Source organism: Polistes canadensis, unplaced genomic scaffold (genome assembly GCF_001313835.1).
Source record: "Polistes canadensis isolate GaletaPanama2010 unplaced genomic scaffold, ASM131383v1 scaffold_7, whole genome shotgun sequence".
NCBI classification, from domain to species: domain Eukaryota; kingdom Metazoa; phylum Arthropoda; class Insecta; order Hymenoptera; family Vespidae; genus Polistes; species Polistes canadensis.
Genome location: NW_014569554.1, coordinates 1,141,751 through 1,168,303, shown reverse-complemented (window position 1 = coordinate 1,168,303; position 26,553 = coordinate 1,141,751). Strand labels below are relative to the sequence as shown.

Below are 26,553 nucleotides of genomic sequence, written 5' to 3'. Positions count from 1 at the left end.
TTGGAAAGACACTGTGTCTAATTTCTTCAGAAACTAAGTAACTAATTATTTAACACGATGTGATACCTTCGAAATAAATCGTATTTCGAAAAGAGAAACTTTCCATTGTCTTTCTTAAGGGAACCATAAACCCCGCGAACTTAGGTACACCTGTTTTTCTTTGTTACTCGTAATTAGTAAACGTACTATTGTACTACTTTCTGTCATTCTATTTACCTATTTATCTATGTATCATTTTCAATCAATTCTCTCATTTTCTCTCTTTTTGTTTTTCATCATTATATCTCATTCTTTCTTTCTTTCTTTCTTTCTTTCTTTCTTCTTCTTATTTTCTCTTAACGAAACTTATGAATTTCACGAGTACAAAAGCTTTTACTACGAAATTACTTATTTCCCCATACCAACCACCGTTAATGAAAAAAGTGACAATGCAATGTATTTAAATTTGAAAATAAAAAAGAAGGTAAAGAAAGAAAAAAATATCGAGACTCCCATACGTTGTATAATCGTACAGACATAATATCATTTCGTGATTAACATTTGTCTGGAGAAATGAATTGAGATGGGGGAACAAAAAATTAGGATGTAATGTGAAAATTTAATATTCACCTATCATTTTTATCTCTAACCGAGAGAAAAGAAAAATAGAAAAGGAAAAGAGTGAAAGAGAAATACTTCAACCCGAGAGTAGCAATAAATTGGAAAACCCAATTTTTATATATATGTGTGCATGCTTATATATGTATATGTAGGTAATATATGTTTAAGATCTGTATATACGTATATGTTATATAATATAAAAGGATCTGCTTTTGCGATAGATAGGAAGTGTCGTCCATTTCTCGGGGAACCATGATTCGATTACCTCACGTGTAGTGTACTCGTAAAATCGATTTTTCAAATCGTAGTCAAAGTTCAGAAACTTTTTCTCTTCCAAATCAAAAAGAACAAAATCTATCTATCCTTACGTATAAATAGAAAGAAATTTATCATACGATTTATTTAATATTACAATGTTTTATATTATAAAATAATAAGATAGTAAAACAAATTATTTATTATATTATATATTACGATATATAAATATATCAAGAATACATTGAAACTTTTTCTATTTGGCGACTACCTTTTTACTATAAGCAAATATTTTCACGAACTTTTCGGTTTCGAGGTAATCAAATTTATCAAGAATATTTATTCGTAAACAATTGTTCATAACAAATATATAATTTTACCGTGTATTATAAAAACAAAGCCAAATATAAATATAATACGTACTTGTTTTGTGTTCAAATTTTCTCGATCTACAAATTCCGTTTACGCGACCCCATATGAGGAAATCTTTTTGTGATATATTATATATAATTTGATAAATATATACGTATAAATATCATATTAATCGTATGAATTTCAATAGTTTAGAAATGATTTGTGTTGAAACTTTTAGAAACAAATATGTGCATATTAATCGAGAAGTAATATTCTTATAACAATTATTCATTATTATTTCGTATTATAAATTGCTTATGAAGATCGATATCACAAGTAAATATATATATTTATTATACACATACACCAAATTCAAATGGGAGAAGTATTTACATGTCATATATATACAATATTATTAATAAACGACGAATAATATTCTTTTTTAAAATATCATTCGTATAACAAATATTGTTATTACGTTCGATTATTATTATTATTATTATTATTATGATTTGGAATATTCGTGGGATATAAAACAATACATTTCAATGGAACGTAGAATACAATTGAGATTCTTGTTTAACGATCCTATTACGAAAATTTCATACGATCATTTCAATTCTCTTTCTCTCTCTCTCTCTCTCTCTCTCTCTCTCTCTCTCTCTCTCTCTCTCTCTCTCTTTCTTTTTCTTTTTCAAAACCGATAAATATTCCAAAGCATCCGGCAACAGAACTTTTTCTTTCCTCCAAATCTATAAGAATTTTTAAAAGGGATTCTCGAGATAAGGAGCGTACAATTTTCCTTCTTGGCACAAAAACGATTCACTGGGCTCTCTTCTCTTCTTTCCTACTTCTCTTCCCCCCTTCATATTTTTGTCTTTATTCCTTTCTGTAATTTCTATAGACAAACGTATTGAGAATAAATTCGATATTTTGTATATCCATTAGAGGAGAATAAAGTTATCAAAATGAATACTTATTTCATTGCCCATTCCTATTTTTCATTCGCGAAAGGACCACTCTCTTTTTCTTATTTTCTTTTTACTTATTTATCCTTTCGATTATATTTGATTGAATAACTTGCAAATTTATATATATTGTTTGATAAGAACAGCTGTTATATCGATTTGAATTTTAAGTTATATTATTTTTTCTTGTCTAACACCGAAATCAACAAACAAATACAAATATGAAATCCAAGATTTAAAGGCATATTTTCATTAATCACATTTTAAAACTATACAATACTATTCGGTGCAAAATATATTCAAATAATTACACGATAGATGTTTGACCGTTTGAAATGATTTTCAAAATTACGATGCCACACTTTGTATTTGCGATAATTTTACAAAAATTATTAAATTATATTGACAAAAATACGGATAGATAAAAGAAAATAAAGACAGCTGCATAAATTTCGTTGAAAATTAATTTAGTCAAAAAGAATGAATCGAATAGTAAATGAGATTAAAAGTAGATTTGAAATGAGATAATAAATAGCAAGTTATGATAAAGCTACGATTTTCGACGAATTGTCTCTAAATAAACGATTACGTATTCAGCGATGTTGAAAGATCGGAAGGCCGCCGTTAAACGCATAATTTATTTGTAAAATAACGATTACGATTCTCTCATACACGAACGCATGTACGCACGCGTGTACGCAAGCATGCACACGAGGAATATGCACGCAAGCATATATATATATATATATACATATACGCATACACATATATGCATATTCACATGCATAAACTCAAAATACGATACGATATAATAGTTTTATCGCGAATTATCCATGCATCGGCGCGAAAATTCAATCGATTTTCGAGCTACGAACGACTATGGTTGAAACAGAGTAGGTTGGTTGTTTCGATTAAAATGATCAAATTTGTGATATTACGTTAAAGAGAATTATAGTCCTGTCTCTATTTATATACTTTTTGTCTCTTCTTTTTTTTCTTTTATTTCCTTTTTTTTTTTTTTTTTWTTTCCCTTTTTGGTATCATTTTCTCGATGGTAAACGTTTTAATAAAATATTTCAAAATTAAAACTAACGCGAATGTATTTATGTGTCGTCAAAATGATAACAAAATATAATATAATAAACAGGATTAAAACACAAAGAGGATATTAAATTATTATATATCGAATCATAAATAAAAAATAACGTTAGAATTGTTACGCGAGAAACGTAAAGTTTTTACGTTAACGAATAAATAGCCTTAACTTTCTTTTCTCACACATTCGTACTCTTCAATTATTTAATAAGAAGAAAAAAAAAAAAAAAAAAAAAAACAGGGAAAAAAGTTTCGCATAAACGGGAAATAAAAAATAAGATGAAGAAAGAAGAAAAAAGACAAACAGAAATAATATATTAAGCCGATCGAAAATGTTAACGATAAGAAACGATATAAAAGCTGACTGATGGAGAATTCGGTATGTGAATTACACGTGTTATTACAGATCCTAAAGCTATATCGTGGATGGAAATACGTTTGAGCGTTATCTGGAGGCTTCTAAATCAGAATTATCGGTGTTAGAGTGTCAGTGTGAATCGACGAAAGTTTCGTGTCTATGAACTAACCTGTTCGTTCTATGATCCTCTTCTATATATATATATATATATATGTGTATATATATATATATATATATCTTTCTCTCTCTTTTCGTTTATGTCTCTTTCCAACACACTTAATCGTACTTCTCGATATTTCTGTCCTCTTATATCTTCCTTATTCTTGCCTCGTGCACAAATGATCGCGAATTTCTTCCAAAAACATATATATAGAAATCGTTTTCTTCTTTCTTCTATTTCTTCTCACGTTGAACGATGACGATGATGATAATAATATTATTAATATATTGTTTATATATCTCAATTTCTTTTCTTTTACTTTTTAAGATTTTATTTCTTATTTCTCTTATTAATCGGAGATCACACCACGCGAACACTATATTTTTAATAGTTTTCACACGTCGATGTTATTTTAACCGGCACTCTCTGTCTCTCTCTTTCTCTCTCTCTCTACGTTCATCACTAGATACTCTAAAGTTCACCACTTGTTTTATTATTATATTTTATTTCAATATTTTTTTTTTCTTTTCCCCCCCTCGAAAAACGACAAATTATTTTTTTATTCGTAAATAACACCTAGGTCTTCTATCACAATCCGAAATGAGAAGACCTAAAATCAATCATACTCGCGATAATTATTTGATCCGTTCGTATATATTTATATAAACAAAAATACAAATTAATTGTTATAAATTATCACACATGGAAAAGAACAATCGATGAAAATATCATTACGTATCAACCGATATTATCAAAAGAAAATATCAAATGAATAAATATATACTATGATCTTTTATCTAAACAATATATATATCTCGTTCTAAAATTAAATAATATAATATTTAATTAATTATATTTCTTGTTTTTTTAAAATTTGTCTATCTCTCTCTCTGTTTTTTTTTTTTTTTATTTAAATGATATAATCTAACAATCGATATATTAAACAATTTATCTCTCTCTCTCTCTCTCTCTCTCTCACTTTTTCTTTTTTGTATATGCAAGAAAGAGACAGTTAACGTACAAGTCATAACGATACTGGAACAAACAGATGTTCGAAACTAAACGTACGTGACATGGCTTGCAACGATCTAACACGAACAAAGTCCCTCTTATATCCGATGTCTACGCTATAAAGGAACCTCCATCTAGATGATCGTAGAATAGAAGGAGAAAACTCGCACCTGCTGTCGATACCCTATTCACTCCTCGTTCCACGTTTGAAATAAACACTTCCAAAGGGATGGGTTGGCTAGCTCTGCCTTTGGATGAACGAATTTGAAAAAACGGGATAAAAGAAATAAAAAAAAATAAAAGAAACGGAATTGCTAAAATACAAAAAAAAAAAAGAGAAGAAGAAGAAATAGGACACATTGAATGTGTGTGTGTGTGTGAGAGAGAAAGGGAGAGAAATAAATGGGAACATAGAGAAGGTAAAAGAAATCGAAATGAAAACTCGCCGAAAAGAGAATCAACGTAATTTGCTTGAAAAAAAAAAAACACAAAATACTACCTGCAATTAACTTTAAATGGAAAACTTTCAAAAGAACAACCCTTCAAATGGGTGGCACGCCTCGACACTTTTGTTATTTACCGATGGAAATAATAGAAAAAAAAAAAATAAAAGAAAAATGAACAAGAAAATCTAAACGCGTTATACACACGTTATATAACTATGGGGACGAAATAAGTTTATATAATATATATATATATACACATTTTTTCTTTTCTCTTTTTTTTCCTAAACGTGTCGCAATTACCAACGATAAATTTAAAAATATAGCGTCTAATATAACATTCAATTTGGATGTTTTAAAAAAGGGGGAACGATAATTAATGACGTATACTTGTGACGTTTAATAAAAGAACGAAGAAGAAAAGAAATATTGTGATATGTGAAGGAGAAAAAAAAATTAAAAAGTAATATATATATATATATATATAAAAGAGACAATTTTTTAACAACGATTTAATCATATACAAATATCAACGACAAAAAAAATACTCAAGTTATCGTCTGGTTTTAGTATAGTTCTCTCTCTCTCTCTCTCTCTCTCTCTTTCACTCTTTCACTCTTGGTGTCCCTTTCCTACTCTCACAGTCTATAAATCACAAGGGTCGCGACATCCTCCTATTATCCTCTCTCAATCTCTATTCTCGGTCTCAGTCACTCTCGAGATACTTTTTGCATCTTCCTATTTCTCATATCTCGAGAGAAAAGAAAAAGGGGTGGAGGACGGTGAGGGTGGGAGGCGGATGAAGAGGTGGTGGGGAGTGGGGAGGGGGAGGGATAAGGGGGTAGTTGCGTAGCCAAAATCGCGACGGCGTGGCTTTGGGGCGTGCCCCAGTTTTCCACTGACCGCGGTTAACTTTATAATCCGTTGCTAACAACTTTGCCATCGGTAAACCATCCTAAGTAGTCATGACACATACACGAAAGGGGAAAGAGATCAAAAGAGATGGATAGATAGATAGATAGATAGATAGATAAAGAGAGAGAAAGAGAGAGAGAGAGAGAGAGAGAGAGAGAAAGTAAACTCGTAACTGTATAATAAACCATACGAATAAATTTACTTATATTTGAAAAATCAAATTATGAAAAGTAGAAAACGAATCGGGAAGATAAAGGGAGAGAAAATATGTGATATTAGAAAGATATTAGAATGAAAAGGGAAAAGAATTAAAATACGGGATGGGTAGAAAAGAGATAATGAAAACCAGTAAAGAGATAGAGAGAGAGAGAGAGAGAATGTGATATTATATATATAGAAATATATTAGAAAGAGAATTAAATTTTGTGCGAGGAAAGAATGATGAAAAGTGGAAGAAAGAGAGAGAGAGAGAGAGAGAAAGAGAAGAGATGTGATATTAGAAAGATATTAGAAAGAAATCGCAAATAAAATTTTCACGAAGAATAAGCGAAAAAAAAAATGTTGAATGGAGAGAAGAAAATATAGTATCGAAAAGATATTATAGGGTTGAATTAAATTTGGATGGAGAGTAGAATTGACGAAAAGTAAAATGAAGAAAGAGAAAGAAAGAGAGATAGAAAAAAAAAAAATATATATATATATAGAATACGATTATTAGATGAGAATATTAGAAAAAGATTGCAAATGACAACGAGCAACACTCTTTAGGAAATCGAAAATCCTCTTTTCTGAAAAATTGGACGAATATATACTGTCGTCGTGTCTCAGGGGGATAGAAGCTAATGAACGAACTTTTTCAAGCCGATCTAACGGGAACAAAATTGCCGGAGTAACTTTTATCGCTTTTGAAAGTTTAACCTTTATTCTATTTTTTTTTTTTTTTTTTTTTTCTTTTTTTATTTGTTTTTGTTCATCAGTCCTTTTTTATATGTATAATATAAGATACATACATAAGTACGCACGTACACGCACACACAAATGTACATATATACCTATATATATATATGTGTAGAAAGAAAATAGGTATATAAAAATGTGTGCACATGTATGTGTAAATATAAAGTCAGTATACAAAGAAAAGCGTATCACTTTTTAAAAGTTGAAAATTAATAGAACAAGTAGAATATAAATTTTCTATCTCTTTATCCGTTTCTTATAAATAATTTAAATACAAATTGAAAATTGCACGACGATCACGTATGATGACTATGACTATGACTATGACGATGACGACGACGAACAACAAATTTCTTCCTTTCTTTCTTTATTTACATTGCAAAAGAAAAAATGTACTAACGCAAAAATAATGTTAACACGAGAGACACATCGATTATAGAAAAATCACTTTTAATAAAAACTACTTTTCCTCTCTCTCTCTCTCTCTCTCTCTCTCGATCTTATCTCAAATGACAAAGAATCAAACGAATAAAGAACAAACAAAAACAAAGTATCAAATGATAAAAATATATATATATAGAAAAGGAAGGGAGGCAAAAAAAAAAAAGAATAAACTTTCCTAGGAACGAGAAAAAGAAGAAAAAGGAAAAAAAGAAATTCAAACAAAATAATAATGCGTTAAATAATGTCGTTCTTCACCTAGCTATAATAATAAAAAAAAAAACAAAAACACAAATGGGACAATAAATCCGTAATTCATTAAATATTTATGCACGACAATGATAACAACAACAACAACAACGATGATGACGATGATGATGACAACGATAATATTAATAAATAAATCAATCAATAAATAAATAAATAAATAAAATATATATTTTTTGATCTCAGTAAAACGATTGTGCGAAAATACGAAGACGCACGCGGTGTCTCGCGAACTTTTCCGCGGACCTTACGTAGGGTTTTAGGTGTCGTGAACCGGCGGCGGTTGTTCGTTAGAACTTCGCCAATGGACTGCCGTGTGCCGCGGCAAAATCCACGGCGCAACACACCGACGCATCTACCCCCTAAGACTACCTTTTTCCTATCCCCCTTCTCCTCCTACACCTCTACCACCACCTCCTACCACCACCTTCCTATTCCTCCTCCTCATCCTTCTGGTACCACCAACGGGTACCCCAACCTCCACCCCCACCCCCACCCCACACCCTCTTTGTCGCACCGATACTGTCCTCTCTTTCTCTCTTTTTTTTTTCGTTGCTTTACAGTACGAGAGAGAGAGAGAGAGAGAGGATAAAAGTAGAGCAGTAGGACTGTCTTCGAGTAACTCGAAAAAAATCAACCCTTTTATTTATTTATAAAATCGATATGTTTAATGATTTAAATCTTTTTTTTTTTCTTTTTTTTTGGATTACTCCACGCAACAAGATCAAACTCTATTTCGTAGTTTTTCTATATTGTTTCTTATGTTGATTAAATTATCAAACAGCATGAACGACTAACGTATACAAACAAACTGGTGTGTGTATTTATGTACGCACGTAAGAAGTTATACTTCTTTAGCGTACCAAAACGAATATAACCTGAATAACCTGAAAAATAACTTCAATTTGCCCGCGCATCGTAAATATCGACAACTTCGTGGTGTGTTGATTTTTCGGTCGCATTTAACTTAACTTTTCAAAACGCGCCAAAAGAAGTATAACTTCAAACAAACATGGAAAATAATTATTGTACATTTAAATGAACTTCACACATTAACGATAAGTACTTACTAAAAAAGAAAAAAAAAAGAAAAGACTGAAACGATATTTTTTCAACTACGTAGTAAAGTTGTTCGCACGAGAACAATTCGAAAATTGAATAATAAATTTTCATTTAAGTTCCATCGAGAAGTATACGCAAAGTCAAAAATAAAACCGTGCTCCAACGATTGAATAGAAATGAAAAAAACAATTCTCGGTATAACGAGAATGTAAGTATGTGTATATAGATCGAATTATAAACAATAAAGATTGTGTTTATACGTTTATATATCAAATATACACACATAGAAACGTGAATCCATGCATATAAATATGTTAGTCCGATCAGCTCGGCTACAACATTTACAACTGGTTCTAAAATTTGATAATTTACCCAAAGCACCTGTTATAATTTCACTCTTAATTACGTCAATGAATTTCGCTCGAATTTCACTTGTTTGTTTACAAGCTTGTTAAAGATATACACGAGAGCGCGTATACGTGTATATTTGTGTGTAATATATGAACGTTGAATTTTTAAATGCACTTTCATGATTTCTCTGATTGAAATAGAACTATACGTGTACGAGTATATGTATACATATATGTATTTATTTAACTAATTTATTAACGTGTAGTATATATTTATAGATACATTGTGTATTCATATAAATATCTATATGGGTATTATGAGATATGAATTTATATAAAATAAATCATTTCTTCTATATTTTGTGTATACGTATATGTATAAGATGTTAATATAATAATAATTAAAAAATGTATATAACAAAATATATTCTAATGTTGGTACTTATATATGTATATATGCGTGTAAAAGAATTAATTTGAAAATTCGATGAAATTTGCGTTCCTTGTAGCAAGTAGCGTGATTTATCTAGGTTGAATAAGAAAATCGAAATATAACTGAGGTAGGGGGGAAAGTTTAATAAAAACGTCTCCATTAAAGCCATGCGTAGACTATACGACGAGCGACGAACTAGAACCTAGCAAACGACAACTATATCTCTTTTCTCGAAAGTGTGAAGCTGATCGATGGATAACATCGATCAAGCCCTCGGTCGTAAGCTACATTAACTTTATATTAAATACTTCATCATTTTCTCTAAGACATATCGGGTAAGACCGATTTCGTTGCCACGTCCACACTCCGATTGTGTATTTTTATTTTTTATTTTTTACTTTTTGGTTTTTGCTTTTTGTGTATTTTTTTATTCTTTTTATTCTTGTAAAAATCACTTGTTTTCTATTTAATCTTATTTTCTTTATTTCGTTTTGCATAAATAAGAAAACCATAGTATTTTGGAATACAACATTTATAAACCAATATTAACTTATAGAATTTTGAAAATCGTACGGAACAATATTTTTGGTGTTTACCTTACTAGTTACTACCAGTTACAAAGATATACACGAATGTTACGAACTTGACTTTCAAGATTCTAGTCAAGTCGGTTGGGGTAATTAATTAAACTGCAATGTGTGTTAAGTGTTAACTCAAATATTTATACTGGCAACTTTCAATCGTAGCAAACCCCTTTCATACCTCAATCAATTCGAATTACGCCAATATTTGTTCACATACACATATGTACTTTATATATACATATGTACTTACAATATATAACTGTTGGAAAAAAATATTAAAAATTATTTTAAGAAACGCGTACGCGAGTATATTATACGATTCGAAATATTTTTATAAGTTAATACCACAAACAATCTGTAAAATAGAAGCAACGATTTTAATCATTAGAATAATAGTAACATAAAAGAAAAGAATTATGTTGGAACATATTCACATGAGTGCAACCTGTTTAACGTCACAATACCGTAGATTATTGTTAATGTCATGCGACGTTGCATGTTAAACGATTGTTGTTAGAATAATTGTTTGATATAATAACAATAATTTCATATCAAGGAAATATGTCTCAACACGAATATACGCTCATGTATACAAGTAAATTTATATAATGGTTACAATATACACATATAATATCGGTCTAAAATTTGAAATTGTTAATGTAAATTCAGAGAATCAGGATTTTGATTCAAAAAAACAAAAATTCAACGCCTTTGAATCAATCGAAGTAAATTAATTCGTCGTTATTTTAATTAATTTAATTTACGATTGAACGTGCCTTATATTTTGTATTATTATTCTTTTCTTTTTTTTTTTATCAAAAAATTAGTATTCTTTTTTTTTCAAATTATCATTTCATAAAGGAAAAAAACGAAATATCGTAAAAAATAAATATATACGAATAGGAAAATTTATTTTATTCGCGAGTTAACGTAAAAATATCAATTAGTTATATTTGAACGTTTTTTAGGAGAGAAAAAAGGGGAAAAAAATATAACAGGATTGTTTAAATAATTTTCCTGCAAAAGAGAAAATTCTCCTTCGTTCGACGTTCGAATAAAGCCCCAAAAAAAATTACTAAAGAATAATGAAAATAAAATAAGAACTGAACAAACTTTTCATACCGTTGTTTATAATAATTACAATCCTTCTTTACATACGCGTATTTATAAGTACATTGTAAAAAAGAAAAAAAGAAATCGTTAGAATTTATAAATGTATTTTTAACGTTCTTGCAAACTGATAAAACCGTCGATTAGTTGTTTACAAAGTAAACGGCTTACTGTTACAAAAAATTCATACATAGTACATTCTTCCATATATGAATTTTAAAATAGAAACAAAACGAAAAGGAAAATTATTCATTATGATCAACTTTGCAAATAAATTATAACAACCCTTTCTTATACGTGTAAATCTTTCTAAAAAAAAGAAAAAAAAAACAAAAAAAATAAAAATAAAAATAAATGTAAAAAAACGACGATTTTTATAATAATAAGTACTTAAAATGTCGAATGATTCCAGATGCCGTTAATCTTATCATCGGAATTCAGTGTAAAATCATCGATTTGATATCGATTCGGTATCGATTTAACGCTCAAGGGCTTATATTTGAAGTACTCTTCTAATAATACGAAGACCGCATGAGATAACGATACGATCGGCTATAATAGACACCGTTGATTAGTCGGCAATAGATACACACCTTCAAACGACATTGCCACCACCACTACCACCGCCATCACCACCCTCACCCCGACTCGATGTTATAAGCATATTAGGCGTCCGGGAAATGGAGATTTCCAGGGAGAGATAGGGGAGACAATAATTTCTTGCAAATTGCTCCGTTCGTATGAAGTGTATACGAGAACGGGTAGAATTATTGGAAACGAATCTCGAAATAATAACAATAATCGTCCAATCTATTCATTGTGTTTAAGAATAGGATTTCTTGTTGCATAAGAGAGAGAAAAAAAAAAAAGAATAATATATAATTACTAACAAACAAAAAATTAGGATTATCGATAAAATTATCTAAATAAAAAATTCATGAAAAATAATTTCATTTTATATTCGATATTATAAATAACTTAAAAACACACACACACACACAAAAGCACATGTGTCAAATACCTTTAAGAAGATTTTTCCACCAAATACTTGTAAACTATTGTCTATCTTTGACGAAACGAAAAATATGTAACACTATGAAGATCGGAAGTACATTCTATCGTTAAATTTTATCCAAAAAAAAGAAAAAGGAAAGTAAAAGGGAAGCCGATAAGTGTTGAGAACCGAAAAACCAATTCATTCCGATTACCGATCGATAAGGCATTAAATTAGACTGTCCTTAAAAATAAATAAAAAAAAAAGAGTATTTATATATATATATATATATATAAAAAGACGATGTATGTCATCTTAAGAGATAAACATTTAAAAAGATAAAACATTAACCTAGAAAAATCATTTTCTAAATGGTTACACATGGTTAAGGTAAAAAGTCAAATACTCATTAACCGTTTTAAATAGCTTACATCAAAAATATCGCTTAATACTCTCGTACAGCTCATTACTCTCTACTATAGGTTGAACTTTGACCGTATCCTCTATGGTGTACGTAAAACGATTACAAATATATCGCTTGGCTATATCCAGAGTCTGCCCATTACGTTAACGCGAGTTCATCCATACGCGAGAAGAAGCTGCCATCCACCACCACCACCACCACCACTTCACCCTTCCACCCTCTTCCCCATTCCCCATTCCCACCCCCCCCCATTCTCCAGGGTCCGCCCAAAAGCCATAATAACATAACTTTTAACGTCGAAATAACTGTCGATTTCTGCTATAACGCGTTACCGACTTGTCAAGCCTCTTATTATAAAAGTTTTCGCGAGTCACAGATTAAACTCGTTCATGGAGAAGGTCAAAGTTCATACTCACTCTTTCTCTCTATTTTACTCCCTCTCTCGTTTGCGGGAAAATTCATCGGTGATTCTATTCGTTTGTCGTCTTTATGACCGTACCGAATAATCCGGAACTTTTTATGGAAAGTAGCACGTCGGTTAATCTCCTACGTGACCAGCAATGTTCGATTCGATTCTAACGTTTAAACACGCCTATAATATTATACCCCTTTTTTTTTGTCCACTCCTAGAAGAAAATTATATTTGATCATTTTCTATATGTATCGCGAGTATATTAAATCGATGCCAATATATTATAATTATTATATATCGATTATTAAAGCACGCACAATATTTAACGATAATTAATTAAAATTTATTCTATTATATCTTTAAAAACAAAAGACGTATAATAATAATAATAATAATAATAATAATAATAATAATAATAATCGCATAAGCGAAAAACAAAAGAGACCAATATTATTCCAACCAAAATTGAATATCATTTTTAAACGAATTGACAAAAGGAAAGATAGGGGAAAGGGTATTAAAAAAAAAAAAAGAAAAAGAAGAAAAACAAGAATAAAAAGAAGAAAGAAAAATTAAATCGACGTTAATCGTGCGATTAATTCGTCACCATTTACGACATTCATAGAAAGAAAGAGAGAAAGAAAGAAAATAAAATAAAATAAAAGAAAAAAAGATCTCTGATTTCCTTCCCATTAAAATGAACAGAGAGAGAGAGAAAAAATTCAGAAGAGAAGAGAAGAGAAGAAAAAGAAGAAGAATAATAAAAAAAAAAAAAGTAAGAAGAAAAAGGAAGAAGGAAGAAGGGTGAATCAGTAACCACAAAAGTGAGAGGAATAAGAGATACCGTGAAACGGTTCCACTCTCGACGCTCCTGAATGCATAACTCGAGCCACCCCTTAGTCACTTGGAACCAACTCGAGCCCAACCCTACTACAGCAGTAGTAAGTATAAGTATGTGTGTGTTTGTGTGTATGTGCATCACACGCGAGCACATACACGTTGGAAAACAAAGAGAAAGAGCATTATGCCAGGCCGCATAGCCAGTTTAATTAGCGAACAAATTAAACGTCGGGACGGCCACATCCGACATAGCTTGCGCGCAATTAGAGGTATTATAAATTAATTATAACGATGTGACGTAGCCAGTTTTGTGGGATTCAATCTCGGAATGGGCTTACCTCGTACACCTCACCTCACCTCACCTCGCCTAACCTCACCTCACCTCAAATGGATGCCAAACAACTTATCTATCCAACATCCTTTGGTACCCTTAACCTTTTACTCAATCTTAACTCAACTCATTCCCCATTTATTATTTTTTTCTTCCAATTTTCTCTGTGAGATTCTTTCCTTCCTTCCTTCCTTCCTTCCTTCCTTCTTTGCTTTCTTTAGAACACAAAAAATAAAAAGAAATCGATTTCCAATGTTCTTGGAGAATACCTTATCATTGGTTAGGTAGTGACCTCATACACAGATATTGTATGAGTACCCAGTGACATTCCTGAATGGGCAAGAACGACGACGCGTAACGGACCCATTGTTAACCGTGTCATTGTCGAGAACGAGATAACGCTCATTGTACAGTCGCATTACCATTGTTGACCCTTTCACTGGACAGCACCATGAATCTCCACCTTGATATACCTACCTGTCAAGCTAAATACGTATCTACATAGAAAATACCAATTTTTCTTTTTTTTCTTTTTATTTTAAAGCTAATTATAATCTCTAATCGTTTCAATTTCATTTAAAATACGATTATCAGGATAACGTGAGTTTACTTTAGGTTTGATAATAATATAATATAATTGGTGTGAGTTTTTTTTTCTCTTTTTTTTTTTTTTTTTTTGAAATAATTTGTTAATCGTTCTTCGCAATGTATTATATATATATCTCTCTTTTTAAATTATAATAATCTTTAACTTATATATGTGTTAGAAGTGTTCTAACGGAGAATAGAAAACGATTAAGCGAAACAACCAACTGACTGCACCTGTTGATATTTGGCCAAACACCGTTTCAGATTGCACATGCGTACACCACTCATCTCTTCTACCTGCATATGTGTAATCGTAAATAATAATAACAATAATTATATATATAGAAAGAGAAAGAAAAAGAGAAAAAGAGAGTTAGGGGACAGGGTAAAAGAATTGCTAGACGAAGGAGAAAGGGGAGAACAGTGGATGAAGAATATGAAAAAGTAGAGAAGGGAGATTGTGAGAGGGTGGGAAGAAGGGATAGAAAAAAAGAAGAAAGGGAGTGTAGAGGGAAAGTAATAAGCAATGTAAATATACTAAAGAAATGTGTAAATAAGGTAAGAAACTATGTAAAGCGGAGTGGAAATGGAAATCTCGTAACCTTTGGGACGTAATAAAAGAATACATATATACATACAATATATATATATATATATATATATATATATAAAGAGAGAGAGAGAGAGCACACCATTATCAATGAAATCAAAAATTAGTTCTTATATACATGCCGTTAATATGAAAATTTTGTGATTTCAGTTTATTCAAAATTACATCCAATGAATATGAAATACGTGTAAATAATTATTCTTCTGAATAATCCATGCAGCGTCATAAACTAAGCAACTTCTCATACTTTGTTGATAATATTACTTATAAACACCATTTATCTCAGGGAAGAACTTAAATTCCTTTACGATGATTCTTTTTCCTTTCCTTTTTTTTTTTTTTTCTTTTTTTTTATACCTCCACGTAATCCAATAATCCATGACCTAATTCTAAGATACTCGAACACTATTTTAAAAATTAATTTGATTATTATTATTAATTTTGATTAAGTGTAAAATATCGATTACGAGAGACTATTTGCGACAATTACAGGAGGGGTTATATCCTATTATATAATAATTTCTTAAATTATTATTGTATAAATTATAAAAATGATTTTTGAACGATGATTCCAGTTTTAAAATTTATCTCGAAGGAGATTGCACTTAGGGAAAATGTAAAAATTAATCACATCAGTCTCACAGGGAATTTTGGACGGTTATTAAATCTTTATGAACGATTTATTTCGAACCAGTTGTACGTTTCGTCCCTTTCTTGGGACTTCATCAGCAACTCGATCGTAACAGTTCACGAGTCAATATACATTTTATCTTTTTTTCAGAGTCATATATTTCAACTATACTTAACATTTTACAAAAACAATTTCTTCCTAAACACCTTTATATTATCACACGTAATCAAATACTACTAAAATTAATATTTCTTATCAATTTCTTCCATGAACAATTTAGATTAATTATTGATAGAAAAAAATGAACGAAAATGAACATAAATGAAATACAAACGAATTAATCATCAGTCGAAATATGTCGAAAACAATTTTTAAAAAATCTGTGTTAATCAAACGAGTTGAAATTTTGTTCTTGATTCTTCTTTTGGGGGGAGGGGGGTGGGGGGGGGGCAATAAAGAAGAAAAAAAGGAACGAAAAGTTTTCTATATCTCTCTCTCTCTCCCTCTCTCTCTCGCTCTGATTCTCACTCATTCTCCTTCGTAAAGGTAGAGACTTTCTGTAGCCTGATAAATTCAACCGCACGAGTCCGTCCATTAATATTCGACGTACGCGCGTTATTATCCTTGGTTCGTGACCGAACGTGCAGCACCTTCCATTATATTGTCGTTCGTGGGGATCCTTCGAAAACGCGCTACAAATTGTTTACGAGCAATATACACTCGTCCGGTTCATCCACGACTTCACCACCTACGCAATTTTTTTTCCCTCCCTCACACAAAACCTATTGGTATTCCGAACGAGTTGTTTCTCAGCGGACTTATCGGTGAATTTATTTCGTGTATCGATTCGCAAACAGAGCATGCCTGACCGTATTTCTAAATAACAATAATAACAAATAAATAAATAATAATAATAATAATAATAGGAGTAATATATAATAGTAATAATAATTTCATGATATATACAATAAGTATAAATGTGTATTATAAAAGTGTATGAAATATCTTGTGTTGACTAACTATTTTAAATAAGAAATATATATATATGATGAATCAATCAATTTTTTTTTTTTTGCTGAGGACTGTCGACCAAATAATATTTGTTCAAATTCAAACAGAGAAAATAAAAGGAAGTGGAAAGATTAAAATCACGCGAGAATTCCATCCGATATTTGTTAGAATTACAAATAAAAAAAAAAGAGAAAAAAAAAGGAAAAAGAGAGCTCGTGTACGATCGACCGCGTTATTAAACATTCGATCAAAGCATAAAATGAAAACCACGATTCTGTAGAATCATCTTTCATTAATCAAATTAATACTCTCTCCCCCCTGACCCACATCAATGGAATACGAAGAACAAATTTTGAAATTTTTCAAATAACTATCACTTTGCGTCGCAAGTAAAGTTTTTATTAGTGGAATTTTTAAATTTCATTTTTTTTTTATATAAATTTTTTAATTAATCCATTTAAGTCGTTAGACAAATTACACGCTTGCGAATAAACGTAAAAATTTCAACTTCATTAAAGTATATAAATGAACAAAGAGATAATTTTATTTAATTAAAAAAAAAAAAAATCATTATTTTCATGAGAAGAACAAAATGATGTAAGAAATATCATATCATTAACGTTTACATATTCTCTCTTGATTTTGTAAAGTGTAATTAGTAATACGTATATGTAATAGAATACGTCTAAAACAAGTATGATTCTAGAAAGTTTAGCTTAACGATACCGAAACTTTGATTTCGTTGGTATATACTATACGATTTAACAATAGAATATAGTTAGGATTAACAAATTTTTCGTAAAATCAGAATGATTGACAAACTGCACATATATACTTGCATTGTATATTGTATTTATAACATACGTAACTAACGAATCGTACTGCGTTTGTACAATAGTATCGGCGCGTTTAATTTCATCAGTGAATTTGATACGAACATACCATTCGTCCATGTCAATTTTTTAAAACGATAAAACGAGTAAATATCAAAAAAAAGTAATTGAAATAATCGTGTGTGTATGTGTGTGTTATATATATATATATAACGTTGGTCGAGAAATTGTTAAATTAGAAAAACTCGAAAAACTAATTGCGCCAGGATGACGCATGATTTGTCAGACTATTGTTAAAAATAAAGATGATTGTTCTTATAAACGTACAACAATTTTACAAAGATTAAACTAAAATAAATTAGAAAAAGTTAAATCTAATATAATCGATAATATTTTCTATACATATATATACATCTACATGCAAACTAATCAATCAAAAGTTATATTAATAAACTCTATGTGTGTAAAATGAAAAAGTAAAACAAACATGAATTAACAAACTAAAATTTACCAAAAAAAAAAATGGCAAATAAAAAAAGATTAAAAAATCACATAGATAGACGATCAAATTTAAGAAAACAATGTGTAGATATGAACAAATAAGTCTAGTAAGAAAAGAATACAAAATGAATGATGCAAAAGGAATAAGAAACGAAACGTTACATCCAATTTGAATGAAAATCTGTGAATAAGGGGTCGCGATAAACCGGAAAAAGGGCAGATGTGATTCGATTGGATTTTCGTACCGGAGTCGAATTCTTTGCTGGTTGGTTTCGGTTGAAAGGAGAACGGAAAAAGAAGATTGTGGAATTGTTGAGAGGGGAAAGGTGGAGAGGGGAAAAGAGGGAGGGAGGAGTGGAAGGAAATGAGTATACAGCAGCAGACGTGGTCACCGCGTGTCGTAAATTGATTTATCGAAAAGTACCTTATCCTATCGAAATTGTATCGTTTGACCGGAAACGGTAATACATAGGTATAAAAATCAAAGAAAGGTTAGCCATAAAAGATAAAAGAAAGAATATTGGAAGAGTTCTTGATATCGTATCACCCTAGAATATGTGTTTCTGTCCAGAAACTTTTAGAAAACAAACTTTTAATATAATAATACATAGATTTTCTCATTGGAAATGACGTCTTTTAAAAGTATAATAAGTTTGGAAATTTTCGGATTGAACTTTTTTATAGAAATCGTGTTGAATGAAAAAAAAAAAACAAAAAAAAACATAGGGAAAAACTTTTTACTCGATATACGATGGATATAGGTGTGTATGTATGTACAATACGTGTGAGTGCGCAAATATAAAATGATATATAATAAATAGAAAATTAACTAATCACTAGAAATTAATATCACGTTAATTAATCACACAATAATTCAATTATACACGATCAATTATTATTCACGATTATTCGTTATCACAATTATTCTACTTTGTACATGAATTACTATTTTGAATAAAATAAATTTTAGGTATGTAATATATATATATAATAATAATAATAACAGAAGAAAATAAAAATAAATGTAATATCAAAACTGTAATATTAAGAATATATTCAAAAATGAAGAGAATATATTAAAAAAAGAATTAACTTACACCACTTTCGCAATGAACAATCGCGAAATGATTAAAAAACCAAAAAATTGGAAAATACAAATAAAAATATATATAAAATGAATTCATGAATTATTCTACAGTATCTTATAAAAATATGAATCTAACATATCATACATGCATAAAATAGTCCAAAATAGCCTATAGGGAAATTTTGTAATAATCGCGGATGAAAAAATCATATTCGGACATGATACCTAAAGGCGAACGGACGAACGAATGTTGTATCATCAAAAGAAATATTACGGAATAGGATGATTCAAAAATCAAAAAAAAAAAAGAGAAGGACCTTACCCTTTTTCGATGAAAAGAAATACATAATATGTACGGTCTGACGGTTATGCGTTATAACATATGCATCTATATACATGCATATTCGAGGTACACACATGCGTTATGCAAATTGCCAAGCGCGTTATCTTCTAGTGTGAGAGCGAGAATACGCTTTCCTCTTCCTCTTCCTTCTCCTCTTGCACCTTCTCCACCTGCCCATCCTCCTTTTCAACCACCCCCTCTTACTCTACCTCCTCAACCTCCTCCTCCTCCTCATCCCATGGGAAATACAAACTGATAGCATGGCAATACGGACAACCCATTAACCTTCTGCGTACTATGTGAAATTGTGTTCGATATATTCCCCACCCACACCTCCCTGTGTCCATCTACTTGCATTGAATTACTCGATGACAATGATAACCCTTACATTACTTCTAAATTTATTACCAAACTATACTTACATATATCTGAATATAGAAAAATGTTTGAAGTTTGTTTTAATACCTTTTTTTGTTTTATTATTCATTTATGAAAAATATGTATATTCCACCTCCTCCTCCTCCTCCTCCTCTCAGTCCCTGCACTTGCATTGAATTATATTCGACGAATAGATATAATTAAAACTGACTTTTTAATTATATTTATATATATATATATTTGATGTATAATATTATAATATATATAAATGTCTGAATTTGATGTCATATATCTTCTAACGATCTATCATCCATTACTCTCTTATTGTTATTAATTAAATGTTTTTTCTTTTTTGTAGAAACAGAATCAGTTTAATACCCATTCAAATAAAAATAATATCAATTAGATTTATTTCTCAAAATTACATTATATATATTACTTCGAATAAACAATTTCGATTTGATATTTTAATTAGTTGAAAATTATCAACTCAAAGTTCAATATAACGTTAAAATAAATATGTATTTTAGATTAAACAATTCTTAATATATTCACATAATAAATTAGATTATTAAACATACCTTAATTGATTGTTAATTAATCGAAGAAAATGTATATTGCAGTCTAGATGAACGAAGAATAAGTTGAACGCATCCGTTCTCTTTGAAATCCACGGTAAGACTGGCTCCATTGTCCTCTATGAAGATCAATTGAAATACGCATACGTATTTACTGTTTAATTTTACATGTAAATAATAATCCGTGCGTATTTTAATGTATATAAAAGCAAACAGAGAGATATGGGAAAGTTTAGGTCAAAATCAAACGAGATAAACATCGATTATATTTAGATCATTTGACGAATTCCAAGAAATGAATCTATTATCAAGTAAACATAGAAAAACATACTCGAACACGAAACATAACGTATTAAAATGAGCGAGAGGGGAGAGGTGACTTATACATACGATACTTTATCTCATTTTGATTTGAAACAACGTTGAAACAAGATGTAAACGTAATCGCTTAGCTAACTCGTTTACGCTTCATCTTTAATATTAATCCTCATCCCACAATTGCTTCCACGTGAGTATATAATAATTCTTTCTATTATGCAATTGTGTAAAAAAAAACCATTATCACTTTGTGTATTTATTTTTATACATTTGTGTTTTTTTTTTTTTTAATATTTTTTGTAATTATAAATATCTTGATATTATATTCCGAATAGTTTAATGAATTAAATTATGACACACATCCTGTAATAATATTTCAAATAATTCATATTATTCCGGGGTTCAAAATCTATGAGACTTGATTAACCTTCGATTTGTTAAAAAGCAAGCAATAGCAATTAATTAATTATCAATTTTGTGTTTCACTCTATTTATTTAATATCTTTCTATATATTAAATGTGTGTATAAATTTTTCTTTTTTTTTTTTTTTTTAAAAAGATTTCATATATATATATATATTACATTAATACACTTTTTAATATTCATATTTACTTCAAATATACGTGCTTCTCGAAAATTGTGCTATCGTCTTATTATATTCTTTTTTTTCATTTCTTTTTTTGTAATTTAATAAAAATAAAAACGTATAATTATTCCCTATATAACGTCAATTAAATTTTTCTGAATTAATTTAAAGCGCACGTGGACACATACAAGCAACGCATCGGTGGGATCAATGGCATGATTAAAATCGTTGACAATGAACGTTTTTATGGACCTTTACTTGAAAAATCACTTTATACAGTCTGTACACAAAGTGCGTATACAATTATCTTAGACACATTGGAAATAAGACGTATAGTAGCCTAACATATTTGTTGTTTTTTATTCTTTTTTTTTTTTGTTTTTGTTTTTCGATCGCGTCTTCCACTAATGATAATCCTCGCTTCATTACGTTTTTTTTTTTTTTTTTTTAATATAAGATCATTACGACGTTCGATATTTTGTACCATAAATATTAAACCGAACACGAATATCGAAGAACGATTCGTTTCACTCTGCGTTATCTTTCTCTCGCTCTCTCTCTCTCTCTCTTTCTTTCTCTCCCTCTCTTTCTTTTACTCACACACACACACGCTAATGATACTTCCACATTCTCTCAATCTCACACACTCTCGTAATATTCTTCACAAAAACACAAGCAGCATCTTTTTTTTTTTAATTATCGTTGTCTCTTGCTCTTTCTCTCTCTTTCTCTCTCTCTCTTTCCCTCTCTCTCTATTCTCTTTCAATAATAAATCGTATTTAACCCTTTTTTCGAGACCTCCTAAACCAATCCTCTTATATCTCATTTCCTACACCATCCCCTATCCAGTCGGGGTTATTTTACCTTCCGTTATTTTTTTCATCGGACAACGCAAAGATCACGACATTATATCTCCGATTTACTTTGAATAAAAAATATAATGCCCTAGATATTAGTAGCAAAAATATAGAAAGTATGCGTTACACACTTCACTTTGTTTTTCTTTTCTTTTCCGTCGTGATACTCTCCTATCATCTTCTTATAGCAAATATATAATAATAATAATAATAATAATAATAATAATATAGAAAAGATTTTAATACAAAAATGAAAAATACGTGGAAAGATAAGAAAGAAAGGAGAAAAAAAAAAAAAGAAAAAGAATAAGGGAAAATAGAAAANTAAAAAGAAAAATATATATATATATATATATATATATATATATGTTGTGCAATTGCAAACAAATAATAATAGAAAAATGTTTCAAAGAAAAAGAAAAATGTAACAACGGCGAAATAATAATAAAAATAGAATTATTATATGTAGTAACAAAATTAAAGTCATAAAATAGTAGAAGAAGATGAAGAAGAGGAAGAAGAAGAAGAAGAAGAAAGAGAAGCTTTCGAGAAAAATACGAAACATAACACGATATTTCCTTAAAAACGACGTCGAACAATCGATATGATTTAAACTCAAATCTGTTTGAAATCTCTCTCGGGGGCCCGTAGCTGTACAAATCATTATCGTTTGGGGGGTGGGAAGGGCCCCACGTTCGAGAGACGATAACAATGTGAGTCCGAGAATCGCGAATTCTATATTAGAACTACACTTAAAAAGCTAGAAAACATTTTTATCCTTATATCTTAACGCAACTTGGTTCCCCCTCTCTCTCTCTCTCTCTCTCTCTCTCGCACCCGCGAAAATCCACACCGAACCATTTCAACCCTAAGCGCGCGTACACCACCCAACCTGTTCCTTTTTCTGGGGTCTTTATATTTTTTCTTGTTTACTTTCTTCCCTTTTCTTTTTTCAATTATTATTTCTTCTTTCCCTCAAATCTTTTTCACATTTTACGCCGGTGACTTTTGAATGTGACCTCTTCCATCTCGATCAAGATTATTTTATCTTTTCTTTTTCTTTTTCTATCAGTTTTATACAATTACAATTGACAAGCGCATATAATTTAATCGCAAGTCCCCCATTTTTCTTTAAACACTTCGCTCGAATAGATCGTCGTCGTCGTCGCGTCGTCGTATGTGTGCGTGTATATGTGTATGTATAAATGTATTTATGTGAATGTGTAATATGTATGTATATATAATACATATATTATTACGTCGAAACGAAAAATGTAGCTAACTAACTGTTAAAAAATATCGTCGCAATAAATTCGAAAACATATGAAAGAAAAAGAAAATTACTGTCTTTCTCGATTCGATAGTTCGTAAATACATACACAGACGATAGATCATAAGGGACGATTACAAGTGTACTTACTTTTTTTTTCTCTCTTTCTCTCTCTCTCTCTCTGTCACTCTCTCTCACACATTCGTAAGCCTTCGGCGCACTGTTAATTATAACAATTCTTATAAATCCGTCATTATATGATTACCTATTTTTAATTAATTAATTAATTGATTAATCAATTAATTAATTGATTTATTCTTCTCTTCTCCTCTTCCTCTCTTGTTGTCCCTTTTTCTTTTCCTCCTCTTCTTCCTTCCTACTTCTCGTAACTTTCTTAACCCTCTAACAACACCGTCATTCATCAAATTCTTTCACTCTTCCTATCATTCTTTTTTCACAAAAAGCACACTTCGCTTTGGCGCGTAAAAAATGTGTGAAACGAAGCAATTTTAACTGCAATAACAGCAGCATACGGAGAGATGAATCATATGCATGTAATTATGTATGTACTCTTTATGTATTTTTAATGTATTTTTTATGTATGTACGTACGAAAGAGAATCATCGTGTCCCCTCGTTATGTTTTATTTATTACGTATATTTTTTGTTCCTTATAGTGTGTCTGTGTATTTTACTTTATTATATTTTATTTTATTTTATTTTATTTCATTATTCCATTTTTTATTTTTGTATTTTTTAAATTAATCTTAATTTGACGGTATCTTCTGTGTATATACACGGTTTGAAATATAATTTTTCTTTTTTTGTCATTAAATTTTCTTCCATCTTTTATTATTTTTTTTCTTTTTGTTTTTTTCTTTAACACAATTATTATTCCTGCATGTATATGTGTATGTATGTGGTTTGTATATGCGTAATGCGTATGTACGAAAGAACTTGCAAGCAATATTCGCATTTTTTTTTTCTTCTTAAACTTGCAGCGATGCGACTATAAACGGTGACAGAAAAAGAAACATATTTTTATTGTTTATCTTTTTTAAATGATGCGACGCTCTGTATGTATGCGTGTGTCCCTGTGTGTATAGATACATATATATGTATATATGTAAATCGGGTATCATGTTATTCTTCGTTTTTAAAGTATACGTAGTATGTATGAAAAACATTTTTTTTCATCACGAAAAAAAAAGGATATGATGACGTTGTCGTTACTATTGTTGTGTTATTATTATGTTATTGTTGTTGTTGTTGTTTATTATTGTTATTTACTACTATAAATTCTATCGCGCTAAGTTTAGAAAGTGCATCGAGAATTATTCTATTAACGTCAGTCAGTACTTAATTAAAAACGAATGAAATGAATGAAATGAACGTAGATTGATGAGTTAACAATAATAATGAACTTTACACGTAATGATTTATAATGAACATTTGTTTTGTTTTCTTTTATTTGATTGTTTTTTTATATTTTTTTCTTTTATCTTCTTTTCTATAATTTTTGTTAATTTCCTTCCTTCCTTCCTTCCTTCCTTCCTTCCTTTCTTTCTTTCTTTCTATCTTTCTATCCTTCCTATCTTTCTTCCTTCTTTTCCTTTTCTCTTTTTATCTTTCTTTCTTTCCGTTTATCCTTTTGCCTAATTTTTGTCTCCACCTACTTCTTCATCAAATGAGATTATTTTAAATAAGGATAATATTTAAACGTTTAATTAATAAAAATGTCTTTCTTTCTATCATTCGACGTGTCATTTATACTTTGAAATTTGCCACTTATCCAAAAATTACGATATATATATATACCAATATATATGTACATATACATATATATATATTTTAACATAAAAAATATTGCTAAACACTTGAGATTGGCATTAGAGCCACGGGCGTTATTTTATAAGACGACGAACAATAACAAGTGATGCATTATTATGGTACAGAATCAATCATTAATTTCTTCTTCTTTCTTGAAACTTACAAAAAGATTAACGCAAAAAACGGTTCGGACAATATCATACGTTTTACACACAACCAAATTTCTTCTTTCTTGTATTTGTTATTTTATATATATATATCTTTTTTTTTTGTTTAATTTTATACTGTACTCGTCCGAAATAAATAAAATAAAACTAAGAAAAACCAAAAAAAAATTAAAGATTTAAGCGAAGAATGAACCACCCCTTTATAGGGAAAGTAACACAAACATTTTTTTGCACAACCGAATATTTATATATTATATATACATATACAAGATATAAAAACTTGTTACATACTCATTTCGAATTAGTACGTAAAGCGATTGAAAAGAAATAAATTATTTAAGAAAAATAAGAAAATAATAATATTAATAAATAAATTAAACGGAAAAGGAAGAAAACCCATGTACGGAAAATGTTTAGGCGATTAAAAATGATCTAAACGTAAACTTTGGCAATTTTTATCTGAAATAAAGGAGCAAGAGGGATAGTAATATTAGTACTATTAGATTATTATATTATTATATTATTATATTATTATTGTTAATATTAGATTATTATTATTATTATTAATATTATTATTATTATTATTTTATTATTATTATTT

The 26,553-nt window shown here is 29.7% G+C and overlaps 1 protein-coding gene across 2 annotated transcripts in view; it reads right to left on the bottom strand.

Moving 5' to 3' along the window:
* Positions 1-21,029, bottom strand: part of LOC106790326 (peroxidasin) — a 214,106-nt gene extending 193,077 nt beyond the window's left edge. The window contains exon 1 of one of the 2 annotated variants that reach the window (XM_014755144.1): positions 20,928-21,029. The gene's annotated coding sequence lies outside the window, so the exon portion shown is untranslated. Of the gene's footprint in view, positions 1-3,799; positions 4,064-20,927 lie in introns of those variants that run through there. The other variant, XM_014755135.1, reaches the window with a different exon arrangement.
* Between the last annotated feature and the right edge of the window lie 5,524 nt (positions 21,030-26,553).